The sequence below is a fragment of the Pipistrellus kuhlii genome, unplaced genomic scaffold (assembly GCF_014108245.1).
Source record: "Pipistrellus kuhlii isolate mPipKuh1 unplaced genomic scaffold, mPipKuh1.p scaffold_m20_p_2, whole genome shotgun sequence".
NCBI classification, from domain to species: Eukaryota; Metazoa; Chordata; class Mammalia; order Chiroptera; family Vespertilionidae; genus Pipistrellus; species Pipistrellus kuhlii.
In genome coordinates, this window is record NW_023425515.1 from 45,456,291 (window position 1) to 45,462,589 (window position 6,299).

Below are 6,299 nucleotides of genomic sequence, written 5' to 3' on the forward strand. Positions count from 1 at the left end.
AACCAGCATCCCACCAAGTTCCTACATGCCAGCATGGGAGCTGGGCAACCGCACCTCCCAGCCAGCCGAGGCAGAGTGAAGCGAAGTCACATGTTTGCTCACTGTGGTCACCATTTGATTCCAGTACAAATATGTTCTGAATGGCACTGAGCCGTCGTGGTATTTCTCTCTTCTCTTATGACAGACTCCCAAATTTTTTATTTTGAGAAATTTCAAAACCACAGGAAAGGTGAAATTGGAATTCACCATTTGAGCATAACTGACAACAAATGGTGGAAAGAATTATCTTTTTCTTCTTAAACTTATTTTTTAAAAATGTATTTATATTGATTTCAGAGAGGAAGAAAGACATAGAAACATCAATGATGAAAGAGAATCATTGATCAGCTGCCTCCTGCATGATTAGGGATCAAGCCTGCAACCTGGGCATATGCCCTGACCAGGAATTGAACCGTGACTTCCTGGTTCATAGGTTGGCGCTCAACCACTGAGCCACAGTGGCTGGGCAATGGTGGAAATTATTAAGGGTGGAATGTTTTTGTTTTGTTTTTTTATTAATGGTGGGAGTTTTGAATAATTTCCTTACTTCTCCACAAAGACTGAAGAGGGGGAAGGGCTATGAAAACAAGGTGGCACAAAGTAGGTTTCTGGCTTGCTGCCAAATTTTCCACTTTCCCCACCAAGAAAACATGTTGCTATTGGCTTGACAAATACCTCAACTTCCTTCTAATTTCCTGAAATGTAAGCAGATGACAGATGTACAGCAGGATATTCTTCAAATGGGTGGTAGGTACTTTCCTTGTAATAAAATGCTGGTGAAAAATACCAAAACAATCAAGTTGAAAAATTTCTGTTTTCACCTTTGCTTCTGCTCAGACTTTGTCTTATTAAGTATCTCTTGCAATGTTTTTTAAGCATTCCCACTCTTGTTGTAGAGCTTAGTACTTTTAGACTTACAAAATGCAATCATTATCACTTTATTGTTTTGGTATTTTTCACCAGCGTTTAGCTGTCAGTTTGCACAGGAACTGTCCACAGGGTTGCAGGTGAACTGGAAGTAGGCTAAGGGATATGGCGTTGGGTGGGAGTACACAGACATCTTACCAATGATAGTTGTTGGAAAGATACTCTTTACAACTGTTCCACATTTATGAATGTTAAATATCAAAGGCAGGCATGTAGAAATAAGCCCTCACATTTACATTCGATTTTCACCCAAGGATATGCTTAGACAGGGAGGTAGAGGGAGAGAGCGAGAGGGAGAGGGAAAAGAAGAGGGAGAAGGAGAGAGGGAGGGAAAGGGAGAAAAAGAGGGGAAGGGAGAGGGAGGGGGAGAGGGAAAGAAAGAAACTGGATCAGCTGCCCTCCATACCTGCTCCAACCTGGTACTGAAACTGCAACCCAGTTGTGTCCCTCATATGGGGAACTGAACTGAACCAACCACTGTTTGGTATATTGGATGACGCGCAACCAACTGAGTCACTCTGGCAGAAAAGAGTACTCTTTTTTTTTCATAAGTTTTTATTGTTCATATTATTACAAATGTTCCTTTTTTTCTCCCCCACCATTGCTCTCCTCCACCAGGTTCCCACCCCACCCTCTGCCCTTTCCCCTCTCCCCATTGTCCTCATCCATACGTGCACAGTTTATGTTCAGTCTCTTCCCACGCCCCCCTCTCCCCTTTTCCCCAAGAATCGTCAGTTCACTCCCCTTCCATACCTCTGATTCTATTATATTCAATAGTTAATATTGTTCATCAGATTTTTTAAATTTCCTTGGTTTTTAGATTCACTTGTTGATAGTTACGTATTTGTTGTTCATAATTTTTATCTTTGTTTACTTTCTCTTCTGAAAGAACCCCCTTCAGCAATTCATATAATTCTGGTTTGGCGGTGATGAACTCCTTTAGCTTTTTTTTATTAGTGAAGCTCTTTATCTGGCCTTTGATTCTGAGTGATAGCTTTGCTGGGTAGATTATTTTTGGCTGTAGGTTCTTGCTATTCATCACCTTGAATATTTCTTGCCATTCCCTTCTGGCCTGCATGGTTTCTGTTGAGAAGTCAGCTGACAATCGTATAGGTGCTCCTTTATAGATTACTACCTTCTTTGCTCTTGCTTCTTTTAATATTCTCTTTGTCTTTTGCTCTTGGAATTTTAATAATGATGTGTCTCGGTGTGGTCCTCTTTGGATTCCTTTTGTTTGGAGTTCTGTGCGCTTCCTGGACTTGTAAGTCTAATTCTTTGACCAGGTGGGGGAAGTTTTCTGTCACTATTTCTTTCAGTATGTTTTCGATATCTTGCTCTCTCTCATCTTCTGGGACCCCAATAATTCTGATGTTGGTTCGCCTGAAGTTGTCCCAGAGGTTTCTTACATTATCTTCAATTTTCTGGATTCTCTTGCCTTCTAGCTTCTGTGGAGGAGTGTCTTCTGGCTCTTTATGTTCCAAATCTTTGACTTGATTCTTGTGATCTTCCCTTCTGTTTTTAGGACTCTGTAAAATATTTTTTATTTCAGACAATGTATTCTTTTTTTTTTTTTTTTTTTTTTTTTTTTTAAATTGTCCTCTCGTGCCTTTAAGAGCCAGCCCTATACTCAGGACGGCCCTCCTAAACTGAGAGGGAGGTTGCTGTGTGTCCTGCCAGACTCCCCTGTGATGCTGAGCACAGGTGAGCAGAGAAAGCATAGGCCAGGACAACAGACAATGTATTCTTTATTTCTTGTTGATCCCTTATCATTTCTCGATGACTCCTTATTAATTCTAGTTGATCTCTTTTCATATCCTCATAGGCCTTATCCATCTTTTCTAGGAAATTCTTGAAAAACCTTATAAGCGTAGATTTGAATTCTATATCCAGACGCTTTTTGTCCTCCATTTCTTTCGTTTGTGATCTATTTTGTTGTCCCATTTCGCAGTTACAGATGGGATGGGGTTTCAGGGTGGAGCCTGCAGCTTTGGCTTCCGTCAGCCCTGCCCTATGCGGGTCCTTCAGTGCTCGCTGCCGGCGCCTCTGAGAGAAAGGTGCCCTCGATTTTCGCCTGCTGCCAAACAGTCTATGCTCTCCCCCAATGAGCCTGGTATTGGGGTTCAGTTCAGTTGAAGTGGAGTTGGAGGTGGCGTTCAGAGCAGTCTGGAGCCCCAGTCTCCTTCCCGTCAGGGCAATCTCGCGGCCCAGCCGACCGTCCCTTCTCTGTGCGCAGTGTGCACGCTGCCGGGACCTCCTTTCGCCACTTCCCCGGGGTTCTGCCTTACAGCCCGGCTCCCTATGGCTGAGCCTGAGTCCCCGGGGTTTGCTTAAAACTGGGGATCAGAGCAGTCGGGGGCCCAGCACAGTCGGAGTTTTATCTCCTTTCCACTAGGGAACGCCCGCCAGGCACTCGGCCTCTCCTCTCCGGCTCTGTCCTCTCCGCGCTCCACGTCTCCGTACCTTGGCTTTTCCAGCTCCTCCGCACCTCCTTCTGGTTTTCTCCTTGCTTCTCGCTGTAGAATTTCCAGTCAGTCAACCTTCCTGTAGTTCTGGGCAATGTCCGTTTTATATTTTAGTTGTATTTTATTGAAATTGTTGTGTGCGGCTGCGGCTAGGTGTTCACCTGGGCGCAGCCATCTTGGATCTAAGAGTACTCTTTTCAACAAAGTGTTGTACTACTGAATATTCACAGCAAAAGACTGAAGTTGGTCCATTCCCTATCTTACACCATTAATAAAAAAAAAAAAAATTCAAAATGGACCAAAAATCTAAAACTATAAAACTCTTAGAAGAAAATGTAGAGTAAATCTTTGTAACCTTGGATGTGGCAATATTTTTTTAAAATATATTTTATTGATTTTTTACAGAGAGGAAGAGAGAGGGATAGAGAGTTAGAAACATTGATGAGAGAGAATCATCGATCAGCTGCCTCTTGCACACCCCCTACTGGGGATGTGCCCACAACCAAGGTACATGCCCTTGACCGGAATCGAACCCAGGACCCTTCAGTCCTCAGGCCGACGCTCTATCCACTGAGCCAAACCAGCTTCGGCATGGCAATAGTTTTTAAAATATAACAACAAAAGCACAAACAAAGTAAAAATTTGGACTTCATCAATATTAAAAATGTGCTTCAAAGGACATTATCAAGAAAATGAAAGACAACCCATTGAGTAGCAGGAAATATTTGCAAATTATATATCCGATAGAATGTATAACTTTTCTAACTCAATAATAGAAAGACAAATAACCCAGTTGAAAAAACAGGCAAGAATCTGAGTAGACATGTCTCCAAAGATAAATGTACAAGTGGCCAGTAAGCACATAAAAAGATGCTCATCATCATCAGGAAGGGAATGCAAATCAAAATCATGATGAGGTATCACTTCCTACCAACTAGGATGGCTAAAACAAAAGACAGTAACAAGTATTGATAAGGATGTGGAGAATTAGAAACTGTATACATTATTGGTGGGAAATGTAAAATGGTGCAGCCAATTTGGAAAACAGCCTGGTAGTTGCTTAAAAGGTTCAATATATAGCAATTTCAATGACGCAGCAATTTCACTCCTAGACGTATACCCAAGAGAATGAAAAACCATGTCTACAAAGAAACCTGTACACAAATGCTTACAGCAGCATTATTTATAACTAAAAAGTGGAAACCAAATGTCTATTTACTGGTAAGTGGATATGCAAAATATGGTCTAGCCATTCAGTGGATTACTCAGCAATAAAAAGGAATGAAGCATTGTGGACAATTGTGATTGCAGGGCGTAGGGGAGTAAGTGGAGGTGGGAGAAGGTATAAGGGGGATAAATGTGATGGGGGGAAAAATAGAAAAAAAAGGAATGAAGTATTGATAGATGCTTTAACATGGATAAACATTGAAGAGATTGGGTTAAGTGAATGTTAATCACAAAAGGTTGCATAGTGTGACTTCATTTATAAAATGTAGAAAAGGCAGCTATGTAAATTAGATTCATTGGTTGCTTAGGCCTGGGGGTTGAGTATCGGGGACTGATTACTAAAGGGATTGGGCTTTGTTTTTGGGTAATAGTATAAAGTTGACTGTGGTGATGGTTGTAACAACTCTGGATACACTAAAAACCACTAAACTGTACACTTTAAATTGGTGATTTTGCATGGCAATGTGAGAGAAACTAGATCAGCTGCCCTCCATACCCACTCAATAAACTTGTTATAAAAATAATCAGGAGCATGGGAGCATACTTTTTCTTCTTAAAATGTCTCGTTTTAGCTATTACACTATCATTAGAATACTCCTTTAAATAAGTACATGCTTTGTCCATTCAGTTTGAGTTCCTGCCCCCTGCCTGTAACTGTTCAATAAATGGAACCACGTATGTTTCCACATGCCAATGCTTGTTCCCTCTATCATGAGCTTTTTAGACGGTCTCACTTCTCTCAGATAAAAGGGAATGAGCCCTGGCCCATGTGACTCAGTGGGTTGGTGCATCTTCCCTGTGCACTGAAGGGTTGCAGGTTTGATTCCTGGTCAGGGCACATACCCAGATTGTGTGTACAATCCTCAGAGGATTAAGAAAACACACCAATAAACAAACACAATTTTAGAACACCGTTACCTTTGCTTTTTCTAGGTCTGGTTGATCTGAATAACCTTTTACCTGATATTTTAATGAAAAACTAGAGCACATCTTATTCCTCACCTGTATAAACCCTCCTTGACATACCATCACTTGTGAGAAACTATCAAGAATTCCTTCACAGGCTCTAGGCCACTTGTGGCCTGGACTGCTACACTCCATCCTGCAGTGCACTTCCTTCCTGCTTTAGGCCTACCCCACTGTGGTCATTTCCTGGACTGTCCTTCCTGCCACATGGTAGGTGGTTAATAAATACTGACTAAATAAATACATGTAAATTTGTCATCCCCTAGATATAATACATTTCAAATATATCTTTTTTTTAGTTGAATTTATTGGGATGACACAGATTTTCAAAACCACACAGGTTTCAAGTATGTAACTCAAAAAAACATCTGCATACTGCATTGTGCGTCCGTCACCCAAAGCAGTCTTTTTCTGAACCCATTTATCCCCCCTTTCCCACCTCCACCCCCTTTTCAAGGAAAGACTTAACTGTGAATCCATGGGTGAATTTGGGGTGAAGTTGAGCAGGGGGCGTGGAGAGTGGTGGTATCTCTAGGTTTTCTGATATATTTTACAAAACTGTGTACATAGGAATGTCCAGTTTTCTAAGAAAGCATCCATAACTTTTGTTAAATTTCCAAAAACATCTATGACCGAAAACAAGGTAACGATCTAAGGAATGAGACTCAGAGAAAGAAG

The 6,299-nt window shown here is 41.4% G+C and overlaps 1 non-coding gene across 1 annotated transcript; it reads right to left on the reverse strand.

The window, feature by feature from the left end:
• Positions 1–2,557: 2,557 nt before the first annotated feature.
• Positions 2,558–2,696, reverse strand: LOC118725169. The gene has a single exon (XR_004989900.1). It is a non-coding gene; the product is annotated as a small Cajal body-specific RNA 11 (non-coding RNA).
• Positions 2,697–6,299: the final 3,603 nt, after the last annotated feature.